Source organism: Pan paniscus, chromosome 3 (assembly GCF_029289425.2).
Source record: "Pan paniscus chromosome 3, NHGRI_mPanPan1-v2.0_pri, whole genome shotgun sequence".
Taxonomy (NCBI): Eukaryota; Metazoa; Chordata; class Mammalia; order Primates; family Hominidae; genus Pan; species Pan paniscus.
Window position 1 is genome coordinate 150,133,807 of NC_073252.2, and position 18,673 is coordinate 150,152,479.

Sequence of the window (18,673 nt, forward strand, 5' to 3'; positions counted from 1 at the left end):
AACATGGCTAGAGACAAAGAATTCCCTCCAAGCTAGAGCCTGTACAAAGAGGGTAACTTAAAGCAGTATTGTGAGAAAAGTGGAGGTGTGTAAGATCTTATAAAGAGGAAAAGGAAAGGACTTAATAATTCAGTATTATCTTCTGATATAATCAGGTATTTTTATGGGGCAGTCTGTGCTGTTAACCATAAGGAACATCAACTGATTTTATAGATATTTGAAGAGTCGATGTAAAACAACCATTAACCATCACTTTCTTTTATTAACAAAAATAAAATAAAGTCTTAAGTATGTACAGCCTATTATATTCAGCTTTCCTAGGTATGCTTGCCTCTTTTGACTCCAGCCCACCCCACCTAGCTACACAGAGCTTACAGACAGGTCTTGGAGGATCTACCCTATCCCTATTCTGGCTTGGGCCAGAAAACGACACTAACAAAGAGTGAAGAGGAGGAAGAGGAAGATGGTTATAGAGACAGTGATGGATGGTAGTGGTAAGGGGGTGATGGTGGTGATGGTGTAATGGAAGTTAGTAAGATAAATCAATTACAATAATTGGATACTTTAATCTTTTAAAACAATATCCTATAGATAGTTTTAAGCATTCAATAAAAGGTTAAATTCCACCAGTTTAGCCTCAGTCTTTCCACATTTTTCTCTCTATGAAGAAAACCAATCCCATAAAGATCAGATCATAAAGATAAATTATTTTCTATCATCTCCAGGTGCCAGAGTTATTTTAGGATTTAGACTAAGACCCATTTTGCTCCACACAGAGGAGATCGCCCCCTCCTTCTTCAAGGCATCACCCAGAAAAGCAACGTCTTCTTCTTCTTTTTTTTTTTTTTTGAGATGGAGTGTCACTCTGTCTCCCAGACTGGAGTGCAGTGGCGCGATCTTGGCTCACTGCAACCTCCGCCTCCCAGGTTCAAGCAATTCTCCTGCCTCAGCCTCCTGAGTAGCTGGGACTACAGGAGCACACCACCATGCCCAGATAATTTTTGTATTTTCAGTAGAGACGGGATTTCACCATGTTGACCAGGATGGTCTCAATCTACAGCCTCGTGATCCACCCTCCTCGGCCTCCCAAAGTGCTGGGATTACAGGCATGAGCCACTGCGCCTGGCCCAGAAAAGCAACTTCTAACTTATCGACACATTTACTATACCCTTATTGTTAAAAACACTCTCCTAACAATCTTGTCATTTCTGCTCTTTATTCTGACCCCCCTGATATTAAGTCACTAAGACCCAAAGCAATTAAATTCAAAAGGGAAAGGGATAAACAAAGCTAGGAGAATCTAAGAATTTTGCCTTTGTTGCTTTACACCTTTGATAAAAGAGCTCCTACAGCATTTGTTCATTCATCATTCATTACTCATTCATTCAACAAGCATTTACTCCTAGCACTCTGTACTAGGCCCAAGTGAAAAATGGGAAACTAGCGATTCCCATCCTTCCCTCAAGGATCTTATGCTCCAGAAAATACAATAAAGAAAATATTCCAACTTGGAAGAGTATCCAGAGCTGGGAGGATTCTACACCCTCAAGAAATATAAGAAAGAAAGATGAAGCTGCTTTTGAAATAAGACTTCCCGGCCAGGCGCAGTGGCTCACACCTGTAATCCCAGCACTTTGGGAGGTCAAGGCGGGTAGATCATGAGGTCAGGAGATTGAGACCATCCTGGCCAACACAGTGAAACCCTGTCTCCACTAAAAATACAAAAAAATTAGCTGGGCGTGGTCCTGTAGTCCCAGCTACTAGGGAGGCTGAGGCAGGAGAATGGTGTGAACCTAGGAGGCGGAGATTGCAGTGAGCCGAGATTTTACCACTGCACTCCAGCCTGGGCAACAGAGCAAGACTCTGTCAAAAAAAAAACTTCCCGAATGCCCTGTGGCAATCTTTGTAAGATCTCCCTTAATAAAAACCACAGGACTGTATAACAACTAAGAAGCTAGAAGGCTGTTTCTCCAAATGGGCCCATGAACTAATGGTACTGTACCAACAACAACTGTTAAAAAAGACAGGTTGTATAGTCCTACCACAGGCATATTGAATGAGAATTTCTGCAGGGGCTGAAGGTAGGGATCAGAGAATTTGCTTTATTAATATGTCCCCCTAGGGATTCTGATGCACACAGAATCACTAAGCAAAATATAAGAAAAGGTATTAAAAAATTGTGATTAGAAGGGGCTTTTTATGACAAGGTATGAAAATTAAGGTGCCAAGAAACAGCTAAATGGGGATTACTTTTAAACAGCAGAACGTGTGAGAAATTCTTTGGACTGGGAGCCAAGAGATGTGGTTCTAGTACTGACAAGCTAAATGATCTTGGCCAATTCATGTATTCCCCTCTAGTACTCAGATGTGTTTCTGCACTATCCAGTGTAGTAGCCACTACCCACATGTAAATATTGAGCACTTAAAATCTGGCTATCTGAATTTAGATGAGCTGCAAGTGTGAAATATACCCCGGGTTTGAAAGATAGTATGATGGGTCACACCTATAATACCAGTGCTTTGGGAGGCCAAGGCAGGAGGATTGCTTGAGCCCAGGAGTTTGAGGCTGTAGCGAGCTATGATCACACCACTGCACTCCAGCCTGGGAGACTGAGCAAGTGTCTCTAAAAACAAAAACAAAGACGAAAAAAAAGCCCCAATTTTTAAAATTTTGATTATATGTTCAAATTAGAATATTTTGGCTATATTGCATTAAATACATTTAAATTAAATCAAAATTAATTTTAACTGCTTTTACTTTTTTAGATTATTTTTAGAGCAGTTTTCAGTTCCCAGCAAAACTAGGAGGAAGGTATAGAGATTCTCATATACCCACCGCCCTACACGTGCATAGGCTCCTACATTAACAAAGTCCCCTATCACGATGTATATTTGATACAATTAATGAACTTACATTCCCACGGCATAATCACCCAGGGTCTGTATTTTACCTAGGGTTCACTCTTGTGAAACTTGTTCATGAGTTTGGACAAACTAATAATGTCATGCATCCACCATTATCATTCAGAGTAATTTCCTCACCCTAAAAATCCTCTGTGCTCTGCTTATCCATCCCTCTCCCTCTCTCAACCCCTGGCTACCACTGATCTTTTTACTGTCTTCACAGTTTTTTGCCTTTTTCAGAATACCATATAGTTGGACTCATTCAGTATGTAGACTTTTCAGATTGACTTCTTTCACCGAGTAATATGCATCATCTAAGGTTCCTCCATGCCTTTTGATGGCTTGATAACTTCTTTTTTGTTTTAGAGACGGGGTCTTGCTCTGTCACCCAGCCTGGAGTGCAATGGCATGATCACAACTCACTGCATCCTCAGACTCCGGGCTCCAGCGATCCACCTGCCTCAGCCTCCCAAGTAACTAGGATTACAGGTGCAAACCACCATGCTGGCTCCTTGATAACTCGTTTCTTATTAGTGCTGAATAATGTTCCATTTATGGATGTACTACAGTTTATTTATCCATTCCCTATCAAAGCCTATCTTGGTTCCTTCCATGTTTGGGCAATAAATAAAGCTGCTACAAACATCTGTGTGCAGGTTTTTGTGTGAACACAAGTTTTCAACTTTTTTAGGTAAATCCCAAGGAACATGATTGCTGAATGGTATTATGAGAGCATGTTTAGTTTTATAAGAAACTGCCAAACTATCTTCCAAAGAGGCTGTACCATTTTGCATTCCCATCAGCAAGGAATGAGAGTTCCTGTTGCTCCATATTCTCACGGGCCTTTGGTGTTGTCAGTGTTCTGGATTTTGGCCATTCTAATAGGCTACCTATTAGCTACCTCACTGTTGCTTTAATTTGCAATTCCCTGATGACACATGGTGTGGATCATCTTTTTATAAGCTTATTTGCCATCTGTATATCTTCTTTGGTGAGGTGTCTGTTAAAGTCTTTAGTCAATGGTTTAACAGCATTGTTTGTTTTCTTGTTGTTAAGTTTTAATATAATTTGTATATTTTGGGCAACAGTCCTTTATCAGATAATATTTTTTGCAAATGTTTTCCCCCAGTATGTAGCTTGTCTTCTCATTCTCTTGGTATTGTGTTTCACAATGAAGTTTTTCACAGAGGTTTTTCATTTTAATACAGTCCAGCTTATGAATTATTTGTTTCATGAATCTTACTTTTAGTGTTATATTGTATCAAAAAAGTAATTGCCATGCACAAGGTCATCTAGGTTTTTTCCTATTTTATCTTCTTCTAGGAGTTTTATAGTTTTGTACTTTACATTTAGACCTGTGATCCATTTTGTATTAATTTTTGTGAAGGGTTTTAGGTGTGTGCTTGGATTCAGTTTTTTAAATGTGAATGTCCTGTTGTTCCAACACCATTTGTGAAAAAGACTATCTTTTAAATCTACTATTTATCAAGTAGAGGAAGTCCCTCTCTATTCCCCGTTTACTGAGAATTTTCATCATGAATGGATGTTGGATTTTGTCATATGCTTTTTCTGCATCTACTAAGATGATTATGTGCTTTCTATTTTTCAACCTGTTGATGTGATGGATTATAGTGATTGATTTTCCAGTGTTGGACCAGCCTTACATTCCTGGGACGAATCCCACTTGGTTGTGATGTATAATTCTTTTTATACATTATTGGATTTGATATGCTAATATTTTGTGGGGATTTTTGCATCTATGTTCATGAGAGATATTGATCTGTAATTTTCTTTCTGTGTCGTGTCTTTCTCAGTGTTAGGGTGATTCTGGCTTCATAGAATCAGTTAGAAAGTATTCCCTCTACTTCTATTTTCTGAAAGATATTGTGAAGAATTGGTATAATGTCTTTCTTTTTTTTTTCTTTTTTTCTTTCTTTTTTAATTTTATTATTATTATACTTTAAGTTTTAGGGTACATGTGCACAACGTGCAGGTTTGTTACATATGTATACATGTGCCATGTTGGTGTGCTGCACCCATTAACTCGTCGTTTAGCATTAAGTTCTTAAATGTTTGGTAGAATTCACCAGTTAACCCATCTGGGCCTGGTGCTTTCTATTCTATTATTAATTATTAATTCAATCTTTTTAATAGATATAGGCCTATTCAGATTGGCAATTTCTTCTTATGTGAGTTTTGGCAGTTTGTTCCTTTCAAGGAATTGGTACATTTCATCTAGATTATCAAATCATGTGCATAGAGTTGTTCATATATTTCTTTATTATCCTTTAAGTGTCCCCTCTTTCATTTCTGATACTAGCAATTTGTGTCCTTTCTCTTTTTTTCCTCAGTTAGCCTGGCTAGAGGTTTACTGATTTTATTCATCTTTTCAAAAATCAGCAACTGGTTTTCTTGATTTTTCTCTGTTGATTTAAATTTCATTGATTTCTGGTCTAATTCTTGTTTGTTTGATTTTTTTTCTGCTTACTTCAAATTTAATTTTCTCTTCTTTTTCTGGTTTCTGAAAGTGGAAACTTAGATGATTGATTTTAGATCTTTCTTGTTTTCTAATATATGCATTCAATGTTACACATTTCCCTCTAAGCATTGCTTTTGCTGTATCCCACAAATTTTGATAAGTTGTGTTTTTATTTTCATTTAGTTCAAAATATTTTACAATTTCTCTTGAGATTTAACTCATATTCTTTAGAAGTGTGTTGATTAATCTTCATATATTTTGGAATTTTTCAGCTATCTTTCTAATATCTAGTTTAATTTCATTGTGGTCTGTGAGCAGATATTACGTGATTTCTATTCTCTATTGATTTGTTAAGGTGTGTTTTACAGCCCAGAATGTGGTTTATCGTGGTGAATGTTCCATGTGAACTTGAGAAGAATGTGCATTCTGCTATTGTTTGATGAGATAGATACATGCCAATTATATTCAATTGATTGATGGTGTTGCTGAGTTAAACTATATCGATCTGTCCATTTCCGATAGAGGGATATTGAAGTCTCCAATTATGGTAGTGGAGTCAGCAATACCTCCTTGTCACTCTCTGTTTTTGCTTCAGGTAGCTTGACACTCTGTTACATATACATTAAAGATTATTTTATCTTCCTGGAGAGTTGGCCTCTTTATCATTGCCCTTCTTTATCCCTGATAACTTTTCTTACTTTGAAGTGTGCTCTGTCTGAAATGAGCATAGCTATTTATGCTCTTTTGATTAGTGGTAACATGATATATTTTTCTCCATCCATTTATTTTTAACTGATTTGTCTTTATATTTAAAGTGGGCTTTTTGTAGACAATATATTGTTGGGTCTTGTTTTTTGATTGACTCTGACCATCTCTGTCCTTTAATTGGTTTATTTAGATGGTTGACATTCAAAGTGATTATTGATATAGTTGGGTTAATATGTTCCATATTTGTTACTGTTTTCTATTTGTTGCCCTTAGTTTTTTTTTTCTTATTTTTGCCTTCCAATCTTTTCTGCCTTTTTTTCATTTAAGTTGAACATTTTATATGATTCCATTTTCTCTCCTTTTTTAGTGGTTCTTTTTACTTTTTCCTTTTTACCTTTTTATTTTTTACTTTTTTTAATGGTTGCCTAGAATTTGCAATATACATTTACAACTAATCCAAATCCATTTTCAAATAGCACTATATCACTTCACAGGTGGTGTGAGTACCTTCTAATAAAAATAATTCTACAATTGATCTTAGCCAAAAGGCCGAGAAGCAATAATAATAAAAATAATTCTAATTTCTCCCTCCTGTACCCTGTATCATCTTTTACTTTTTAAAATGTGGCTACTGGAAATTTTAAATTACATATGTGGCTTGCATTTGCCACTAGCTGTATATTTGGACAGGATACACAACATGATATGTATTGGACAGTGCTGGTCTAGATGAGCTCGAATTGAGCATTGACATTGCGTGCAGTTTGCAGACAGATTGAGTATTGACAGGAAGTGCCACTTGACTCAATCTTAGAGAAAGGCTTTGGTCTGTGGCCAGAACCCAGGCAACTTCCAGCAGGAAGTCTCACCCACCCAGAGCAGGAGGAAGCTTCAGAGAGAAGAGGTGAACTCTGGAGAGCTAGGCCCTAGCACAACCTCAAACACTTTCTATAACAAATCTGGACAGTGTTTAGTCATTTAAAAAATCTTGAAGGTAGTTGTTTACCATCCCTGGAGCTTCTGTTAGATCGTCTTTGATCTCCTCTGGCCAGCATACACAAACTGATGGTTTTCTGGGCAATTTGACATTCCTGGAATGATACTTTTGAAGTGAGTTTTCTTTTTGCTGCAAAGACTTTATTTGGGGAACCATATTTGAGTGAGTGAAAATAGCAGTAAAAATGGTCAAATAGTAAAATAAATAGTAGTAAAAATAAATTTTATATTCCTCTCTTCCTCTTTTCCTCTATGAGTAAAAATAAATTTTTAAAAATCTCAGCTGTCTCTGCTAATTGTACTAAATAGGCCTAAAACAAATAGAAAAGCTTCCTAGAAAGTTGTCATAAACTTCAAGTCCCCGTGATTTTACCTTTTACTTTTACTTTTTATTTATTGATACCTGTCAGGGCCCCTCCTACTTCATCCTGGCATTTCTCTTCTTTCCAGTCCCTGCTTATGACCTCTCTTCTTCTGCGACATCACTGGCTGCTGCTTCTCAGTCTTCTTTGCTGGTTCCTCCTTACTTCCCCATCATCCTGCCATTGGAGTGCCATAAGGCTCAGGACGTGGCTTCTCTTCTGTGTCACCACTCCCTAGGTGGCTTCCAGCAGTCTCAAGGCCTTCTCACACACCAGCATGTAAGTGACACCAGACTCTCATCCCCAGCTTGGACCTCTTCCACTAACCTCCATACTTATATCTCCAACTGCCTATTCCATACTATCATGTACATGGCTAATGAGCACCTCAAACTGAATAGTCCAAGCTCAACTCCTGGTCTTCCCCACTGATCTGCCCCTCCCAGAGTCCTGCCCCTGTCAGTGAATGGACACTGCATCCTCCCTGTTATCCAGGACAAAATCCTTGGAGTCGTCTTTGTCTTTTTTTCTCTCATATACCCTATATCCTCTCCATTAGCAAAGACTGTTGGCTGTTCCTCCAAATATATTGAGAATCTTACCACTTTCCACTGGCTTCACTGCCAGCACCCCGATGTGAGATGCCATCCCCTCTCCTCCGGAGGAAGCCACCTCCCTGCGGGTCTCCTGCTTCCACCGCTTCCCCCTCAGAAGCTGTGCTCAACACAGCAGACACAGTGAGCCTTTTAAACTATAAATGAGATCAAGTCAGTCACCCCTCTGCTCATGCAGAGTAACACATTACAATGACCTAAAATGCACTACACGATCTGACCACTGGCCTTGCTCTTTCTTCCTTCACAAAACATAGATCAAAATTTGACGCAGTAAATATTTCCTTTGTTGTCTGTTTCTTCCCACTAGAATATAAGGTTCTTAAAGACAGAGGCTTTGCCTGTTTTTTTCAGGCTGAATTCTCAGCAGCTACAACAGTGCAAGTAGTTTTGAATAAGTTAATAAATGGGTAGTAGGTGTTCCATTCAGTGAGTAAAAGATGACTGAATGATGAAATGAATTAGTGCATGCCTACGTGGGGCTTTATTTACCTCCTTGAGAACCCAGAATGACACCTCTGTGCTTGTGCTAGTGTGGAGGGGGAGGGGGCATTTGTGGAAGTGTAGTGTGATTTTAATTCCCCCTCTTCTTTTCTCTCATCTATGCATTTATTCATGCAGCTGCTATTCACAGGTGTGGGCTTACACTGTGCTATGTACAGGGCCCATACTCATGGTTTTCCATGAGCTCCTCGGAAGACATACAGACATATGACCTTAGAAGGGAGGCAGGTGCTGATGTCGAGGTGTTCCTGAGGAGCATGAAGTCTACATGAAGAAAGCATGAGAGGCCAGGAAAGGCTTCTCCCAGGGGTGGCAACTGAGCTGAGCCTTGAAAGATAAAGCGAAATTCTTCATGTGAGCAAAGATAAAACAGTATTCCAGAAAACAGCATTCTGGGAAACGGGAACAGAGACTAGAGACAGCATGCCACTTTTGAGGAACTGCGAGTCAGCAGGCATGCCAAAAGTCCACACCAAGCATCAGCGTTCAGAGACACCAAGTGGGGGAGGTGGGCAAGGGAATGTCATGAAGGGCTTGTTCACCATGCTAATACATTGCTCACATTCTCTGAACAATATGAAGGATTAAGCAGATTAACACGATGAGGCAAGAAAACAGTAATACAATACAGATCAGTGAGTGCAAAATTTGAGCTATGCACGGGATTCTATGGAAAGATGGAGTGCAGGCAGTGCCTAAGTCAACATTCTAGCAGGCTGGGGCAGGAAGGAAGAAGGAAGTGACAAAGCATTGCCTAGGAGGGGACACAAAGGAGAAGCCAAGCTAGGTAGGCAGGAAGGACAAGGGCTTTCCTGGGAGAGGAACAGGAGGTTTCACAGGCAGAGCATGGGAGAATGCTGGGCACAGCTGAATGCCCCCCAACCCCATTTTCTCACCACCCACATTAATATCCTTTCCTAAAACCTAAAAGGGCTGCCTAAATCCTTTTATTGTCCACAAATTCCATAATCCTACTTCTCCTTGATCTTCATTATAGAACCAAAGAATCACAATGCTAAGGAGCTGGAGGGCATCTTTGAGTGCATCTAGTCCGTGGCGTTCCACCTTCCCACTTAAGTGTCCTGAGCAGTTGGGGAAAGAACATTAACCCATTTTTTTGAAATTGCTTATTATATTCTTTAAGTGCAAAATTTGCATTCTGAGTCAAAATGTCAGTATTTGTTTTAATATAAAAATAAGTGTTTCCTAAAAATCTTCTAGTAAGATTGATCCTCCCCAGGAAGTTGAATCCATCTTTACCCACAGCCACCCAACCTCTAACCACATCCCCAGGTCTGTAGGCACCCTTGGGAAATCTCTGATTTTCAGATGAGGACACACAGGCCAGCAGAGAGGGTAGGCCATCTGCCCGAGGTCACACAGCTGGTTAGATGCAGAGTGAAGCCCAGAACCAGCTCGGGAAATCTCCTCGGACCCTCCCCCAACAGGGTGCCCCCCGCCCGCCCCCCGCCCGCCCCCGCCTGCCCTTCCTTCCTGTTCCCGCATTTCACTGACTGCTCTTCCTTTGCCCCATCTGGGGCTCCTGGGCCCCCTTGAGGGTTCCAAGGACTCTGAGGCAGAGGGGATAGAGTGGAGGGGACGCCCCATCAGGAGAGAAGGTCACAGAAGGCAGAGGCGCTGAGCAGCCCCGGCCCCACCCTCTCCTGCTGCAGCTTCTCATTCCTGCCTGGGAGGATGAGGCTCCAGCAGCACGAGATCAAAAGGTTTATGAGGCCTTTTCGGCTGTTCTTAATTAATTATACCTTTGCTTCCTGGAGGCACTTAGAACACATTTCTGAGAGTTTGGCTTAAAGCACAGAGGAGGAAACCCACAGTTCCAGTGCCTGTCCCAGAAGGCCTCCCACCGTTCGTTTTCATCTGTGTTGAAGGTTTTGTGAGCACCTCCAGCAGGGCTCCTTGAGTGGACATGCCCGGACTTCACTCCCACAAAGGCGGAGAGTTGCTGTTTGGAAAAAGTCAGTCACTCTACAGTCCTCTGAGTCAGCCAAGTGCAGGAGAAAAAGCTAGGAAGCTTGTATTGTTTCTCTCCAAAACACAGCAAAGCTGACCTGGATCCACCCTTCATCTAAAACCTGTCAGTTATTCCCATTGTTCCCCGGATAAGGAAATCCCCCTGCCATGGACTATTAGGAGCTGAGTCAGCCCCAATCTTATCATTCCAGACTCCACCTGCACCCCTCTCCTTCCTCTGTCTACTCTAGCCACAGTGATGCCCTTTTCTCTCTTCCCCATGCCCCTCCCCCTGCCACAGGGCCTTTGCACCTGCCATATCCTCATCCTGGAAAGCTCTTTCCCCCACTTTTTGCCTAGTCTTACTCTTCTTCATCCCTCAGCTCTCAGCTCAAAATTTTCTTCCTCAGAGAAGCCTACCTGGACCTGGACCTCCCCAACAGTCAAACCTTTCCTTCTAGGTTCTCAGAGCACCAGATGTCTTTCTTCACACTTATCACAGTCACAAATTTACATTTGTGTGTTTGAGTACTTGATTACTATTTATCCCTCCCACAGGCTGTATGATCCCCAAGGGCAGAGTCCACATAAGGATTTGCTCAATCTCATATCCTCATCACCTAACATATCTAGCACATAATCAATGGTTTAAAATGTTTAAATAAAAAAAATTAAATAAAAAACAAATGAATGAATAGTACATTTAGTAAGTTCAAAGTAAGAGTTACTGCATGAATGAACATGCCTGGAATTTTTTATAAAGGTCTTCAGGACTCAGGATTTGATCCTTGAGCCTGCACATCTGTTGGCAAGCACTGACTGTAGGTGAGTAATACTTAGCCACGTTACCTCTCATTACTCATAATTGAGTTACCCATGACTCTTATATGCCTGTTGTGGGTTAGTTCTCTGTTATACACTCTCTTGGCTGCCCTCTTTCCCTCATTATCCTCCTCTGTTCCAGTCATCAGAAAATCCTGCCAACTCCACTCCAAGATATATCAAATTCCATCAGATATACAAAAACTGAAAGAGTTTATCACCAACAAACTATGATAAAGAGAATTTTTTAAAATATTCTTTTGGAAGAAGGAAAATTATCTCAGAGGGAAAAACTAAGATGCAAGATGAAAAATAAGCCAAAGCATCAAAAAGAATAAAATACTTAGAAATAAATTTAACCAAGAAGGCTAAAGACATGTACACTGAAAATGATAAAACACTGATGAAAGAAATTGAAGACATAGTAAATGGAATAATATCCATGTTCGTGGATTGAAAAAATTAATATTGTCAAATTAAATTGCCCATATTACCCAAATTGATCTATAGATTCAATTCAGTCCCTATTAAAATTCCAGTGACATTTTTCACAGAAATAGAAAAAACAATCCTAAAATTTGTATGGAACCACAGAAAACCCTACATAGTTAAAATCTTGAGCAAGAAGAACAAAGCTGGAAGCATCACACTTCCTGATTCCAAATTATGTTACAAAGTTATAGTAATCAAAACAGTATGGTACTGGCATAAAAACAGATACATAGACCAATGGAATAGAACAGAAAGCCCAGAAATAAACCCATCCATATACAGTCAACTAATCTTCAACAAAGGCACCAATAATGCACAATGGGTAAAGGATGGTCTCTTCAATAAGTGGTGTTGGGAAAACCAACTTTCTACATAGCAAAAAAACAAAAAACAAAAACAAAAACAAAACAAAAAACAAAAAAAAAACCCATAGTTGGATCCTTATCTTACATCATACATACAAATAAAGTCCAAATTGACTAAGACTTAAATGTAAGATCTGAAACTGTAAAACTCCCAGGATGAAATATAGGGAAAAATGTTTATGGCATTTGTCTTGGCAATGATATTTTTGGATATGACCAAAAAAAGCATAGGCAACAAAAGCAAAAATAAATGAAGTGAACTACACCAAACTAAAAAGTTTTTGCACAACAAAGAAAACAATTGACAAATTGAAAACACAATCTATGGAATAGAAGAAAATATTTGTAAACCATATATTAAAGAAGTTAATATACAAAATATATAAGGAAGCTATACAACTCAATAGTGAAAAGAAAAAACCCCAAACACACACACACACACACACACACACACACACACACACACACACAAATAACTGGGTTAACAGTGAACAAAGGATCTGAATTGACACTTTTCTAAAGAAGACATACAAATGGCCAACAGGTATATATAAAAAGAAGCTTAACATCACTAATCATCAGGGAAATGCAAATAAATACCACCATGAGATATCAGCTCACACCTGTTAGGATGTCTTTTAAAACATCAAAAGATAACAGCTGTTGTGACAATATGGAGAAACCCTTCCACACCATTGGTAATAATGTATATTGGTACAGCCATTACAGAAAACAGTATGTAGCTTCCTCAAAAAATTAAATATATAACTACCATATAGTTCAGCAGCTTTGCTTGGGATAGCTACACTCCCATGTCTATGGCAATATTATTCAAAATAGCCAAAATATGGGAAAAAAACCTATGTGTCTGTCACCAGCTAAATGGATAAAGAAGATGTGATTGATACACACACACAGAGAGGAATGTTATTCAGCCTTAAAAAAGAAAAGAATCTTGCTATTTGTGACAACATGGATGAACCTGGAGGACATAATGCTAAGCCAGACACAGAAAGATAAATATCGTATAATCTCACATATATTTGGTATCTAAAAAAGTCAACATCACAGAAACAAAGAGTAGAAGGATGGTTACCAGGGGCCACAGGGTGGGGGAAATGGGGAGAGGTGACCAAAAGGATAAACCTGCAGTTTCAAGAAAGCTCGAAAAAGTTCTGGAGCCCTAATGTACTGTATGGTGACCATAGTTAAAAAGGATGTATTATATACTTGAAATTTGCTAAGACTCATCTTAAGTATTCCCCACACACACATACACAAAGGCAACTATGTGAGGTGAGGAAAATGTTAATTAGCTTGATTGTGGTAATCATTTCACAATTTATACATATATCAAAACATCACATTGCATACCTTAAATATATACAATTTGTATTTGTCAATTATACCTTAATAAAGTTGAGGAGTAAAAAATAAGAAATGTAAGCTAAGAATAGGCAAATATGCAGCTAAATCTAAATGAATACTTGTAGGAAGTTACAATAACAATGCATAATTTTAGAGATTTTTTTTAAAGCAGTCAAAAATAACATATAAGATGGGAGGGGTAGTCAGACTTAAATGTGCTAAAAGTTTATGAAAAGAGTAGAGATACTAAGTAACTTTAGGCTTTGTTAAGTACAATTAAACTTTAAAGGGTAACCAATAAAAAAAAGAAAATCGAGTTTATCTTTTCCAAAAAGTAATGGGGAAAATTACTTTTCCCTATAATTATATAAAAAAATTTCAATCTCAAAAAGACAAGAAACAAAGAAAAAAGTATTAAAAAGTCAAGTAAATAGCACAAGATGGTATAAATAAGTTAAAATACATGAACAATCACAATAAATGTAAATGGATTAAAGTTAACAGTTAGAGATTGTCAAATTCTATTTTTAACATCCAGCTATACGCTATTTATAAGCGACATCTAAAATATAAGAAGTGGAAAGATTGAAAGTCACCTATTTAAAAAGCATATTATGGAAATATTAACCCCCAAAATAATATATAGTTATATTAATATAGATAAAATCAACTTTAAGCTTTTTAAATATTAGTAAGTCACTAAATAATGATAAAAATATTAAATTCACTAGGAAGAGGTCACTTGACTCTTGCCCAAACTAGTAACATAGCATCAAATATACAAATCAAATTTGGTAGAATTACAAGGAGTAACTGACCAATCCACAAACATAGTGGGAGTTTCTCTGTGAAACTGATATAGCAAGCAGACAAAAAATCAATACAGATATAGAAGATTTGACAACACAATTAACAGCACGGCTTGATTAATGGGCACATACAGAGCCCTAAAACCAAAAGAAGAATCAAAAACCATATGTATGAAATTCATTGTAGAACATAAGTGAAACATGCAAATATGAGTAAAACTGACCTCATAATAGAGGGCAAGAAACAAGTCTCAACATATTTCAAAGAATCTGTATATACACAGACCATATTCTATAACTAAATGCAATTAGCTTAAAAATAAATGATAGAAAGATAAACTTTTAAAAACATTTATCTTAAAATTAAAAGCATATCTCTAGGTTATTCATATGTTAACATAAAATAATAATGCAACTGTAATGAAATCATTATGAACTTTAATGATAATATTACATGTCAATACTTACAGAATGTGGATAGTGGTACTTAGAGGGATTTTGTAGCCTCAGGTCTCATCGAAGCTTTCCTTCATTTTTCCAATTACACAGTTCATTGATTTACATATTCATTCAATAAATGTTTAATCTGGCATTGTGGAAGTCATATGGTTGGAGGCTGTAATAGTCGCTAATAGCTCCAAAATGGAAATCCTGAGCTAACCTAGTCCATTTTCCAATTGTTGATTTACAAGAGCTGTCCCGGGCAGCCCATAGATTCTCTTGCAATGGAGACATCACAGGCTATACATTTCCCATTGCCAATAGTCAAAGGCATTGACAATAGTCTCATGCTCAAAGGGACAACAGATATAGGAATTCTTCAACCCAAAATGTGATACAGAGCATTCCTGGATATTTTCTTATCTACTTGACTTTCCACCTCAAATACTATATTTCCCATTCTCTCTCTCTCTCTCTCTCTCTCTCTCTCTCAGAGAGGAATCTTACTATATTGCCCAGGCAGAAGTGTAGTAGCTATTCATAGGCACAATCCCACCACTGATCAGCACAGGAGTTTTGACCTGCTCAGTTTCTTACCTTAACTGGTTCACCCCTCCTTAGGCAACATGCTGGTGCCCTGCTCCCAGGAGGTCACCATGTTTGATGCTTGACTCAATGTGGACACTTGATCTGCATAACGCACTACAGCCCAGACCTCCTGGACTCCCGTGATTTTCCTGCCTCAGCCTCATGAGTAGCTGGGACTACAGGGGCCACCACCATGCCTGGCCCATTCTCTCTTTTGATGGGAAAGGTTTTCTCTTCATTGGAAAGTGGAAAGTCTCATAGGACTAAAAGGATATATATATATATGTCTTCACATCTAGCAGCTATTTCAATGATAGCATAAGAGACACAAGAGGAAACAAAACATCTTCGGTTTCCCTGGAGCAAATTTCAAATGGACATGTAAGGACAACAGCCACCAAAGTTTCCTCAGATTTGCAGTGACAGAATGATAGGATACAATTAGCAATGGTGATGAGGTTGCTTCTAAAGAGCTAAGCAGAGCATATTTGCTTTTGCCGTTGATGTGTCATTATTTTAAAAAAATTTATCAACCTCTACCACAGAATCAAGATAGGCTCACTCTTTAGTCCATTTCCTTTTATCTTTTGGGGTTGTCCCAGGTTACTAGTTACTTGTCAAGTAAATCACGTTCTGTATTTCTCACCATCAGTTGTCTAAGTCCCATGTTGGAAAGGATCTCCCTAATTTTATTTTCTGGATATCAAAGGCTGTCACTCATCTCTCAATGGCAGGGACAAGTTTTGAGGATATATAGTAGTAGCTAGATTTTAAGGCAAAAACCTTTATCCAAGCATGTGTTTGTTTTGCAACATAATACTTGCTGTGCTTTATTTATTAGATTTCTTCATTATGTAAGACATTTTAATTACAAAGCTATCATAGATTACATTAGCTATGGCTCTTCTTCTTACGGTTAAAAATAACGTGCATGACGCAGCTGGCTTTATAGAAGCTGTATCTGGGCAGATAACTGTGAGTGTGTCACTGTCGATGCAAACTAGGAAAGATAAATACTGCTGCTAATCATTGGAACCCGCTGTGTAGCTATTATAGTTTGTTCAAGTTAAAACAGTGGCGATGAGTCAGACTGTTTCTCCCTCCGGCTTTAGAAAACTCGTATATTTAACCAAGATAGATTTACACGTGAGGTTGTGCGTGACGAGGTTGCTACGAATGCCTCATCCAGGACTAAGTTCCAAGACAGGGCACTGGAAAGCACGAGATACAAGCAAAAGTAGGTTGCACAAGTTCTCTTCCTCAAGAGCCTCCTCTCTCCAAAGCTTTTCTGCTGTTTATTCCACATGTTGGTCTTTGTTTCCAGGGGAAATTGACTGATGACTGGCTTCAAACAACGTGCACAATTTATGGATATGGAAAATGCATGTACTATCTACACATGCTGGTTCTTTATAGATGGTCTTTAGGGCAAGTCTGAGATGCCTGGATAATGTACAAACCAGCATTAACAAATCTCTGCAGAGAAGACACTACTTATCTCTTCCTCTTGAGATTAGATAAAAAGCAACCTTTTAAATGCCTGCTTTAAAGACCATGACTGCACACTTTATATTTTCCCTTTGGTTGTCCCTAATAGTGAATGTCCTGAGCTAGTCTTTAATACAAACTTCAGATATAAAGCCCCAACCCTGGAAGAAACCAGTGGCACTGTTCTTCAAAATAGCACTTACGGAATTTTTTTTTCCAGGCTACAAAAGTAATAACTGTTCATTGCAGAAATACTGTTAAAAACAGAAAAGTAGGAAGAGAAAATAAAAGTCACCCGTGATCTGCCCATTGAGAAATTACTCACCATACCCTCTCATTCTTTTTTCCTGGGAATTCATAGTTTCATAAGATTAGATCATATATATATATATATATATATATATATATATATATATATGAGATATACATATATCGTGTGTGTGTGTTTGTGTATAATATGACCTGCAGGTGTTCATTTAGTATATCATAACCATTTTCTCTCATATTACAACATATTACCCTGAAATAGACTTTTTGATAGCTAAATGGTATTACATTCTATGAATGTACCATAATTTTCTAAACCAGCCCCCTATTGTTGAACATATAGATTGTTTTCAATATTTACTATTATAAATCCTAAGATCATGCACATCCTTGTACATAAGAACCATCTTTGCCTTCTTGGCTACGTGTATCAATTATTTAATATACCATTGAATTAAATTTGTCAGCACTATATTTTATTTATAATTTTTTCATCTATTAGTGGGCTTTTTCTAAAACCTGTAAGAAATGCATGCAAGCAAAAATCACTGTGTCCCATGTTAAAGAGAGGGCCAGGTGTGGTGGTTCACACCTGTAATCCCAGCACTTTGGGAGGCCGAGGCGAGTGGATCACTTGAGGCCAGGAGTTCAAGACAAGCCTGGCCAACATGGTGAAACACCGCCTCTACTAACAATACAAAAATCAGCCAGGTGCAGTGGTGGGCACCTGTAATCCCAGCTACTCAGGGGACTGAGGCAGGAGAATCAGTTGAACCCAGGAGGCAGAGGCTGCAGTGAACTGAGATCGCACCACTGCACACTCCAGCCTGGGTGACCGAGTGAGACTTGGTCTAAAACAAACAAACAAACAAAACAAGAGAGAGAATTGTCTTGGGAAAGGCAATCAGAATCAGCAGCAGCTGATGCTATATGGGAACAGCCTTGGTACCACGGCTATTTAATACTAGATTTGCTACAGGTCCTCTGAAGAATGCAAAACCAAAGTTATTCAATTGGCGTTGGAATTAGAGCAACTGTTCTATTATTGTGTGCAAACTTCTGCTATAAATAACCTGACAGTATCCATCTGCATGGGATGCAAAAAAACAAGAAACATGCAAAGTAAAGACCAAAATAGACCTGGGGTCCATCTGGTATACCCTTTCCATGGGGCCCCAAACAGATGGCGCAAATTCCCAAGATATACCTGCCTAATGGCATTGTCCTATCTCAGAGCGGGGGGATGAGGGTATTCCTTTCAGCAAATGGCCTAGCCAGAAAGGAAAGGGAAGTGAGTCACTGAGATTCATCATTTTATTCAACAAATAATTATTTGGGCACTAGACATGTTCCAGGCACTGTTCTAGACCCTAGGAATACAACAATAAGCAAGAAAGACAGATTCCCTGAGCACAGTGAATGGCCCAGAAATGGCTACTATTTTCCAGCACTATTTTGTCTGTTTTTCCTTCTCTATCCCCATCTAGACTTTTTC

At 38.6% G+C, this 18,673-nt stretch overlaps 1 long non-coding RNA gene across 1 annotated transcript in view; it reads right to left on the minus strand.

Moving 5' to 3' along the window:
- Positions 1–15,622, minus strand: part of LOC134730213 (uncharacterized) — a 57,443-nt gene extending 41,821 nt beyond the window's left edge. Inside the window, exon 1 of the long non-coding RNA XR_010111877.1 lies at positions 15,433–15,622. This is a non-coding gene — a long non-coding RNA (uncharacterized LOC134730213). The remainder of the gene's footprint in view (positions 1–15,432) is intronic.
- Positions 15,623–18,673: the final 3,051 nt, after the last annotated feature.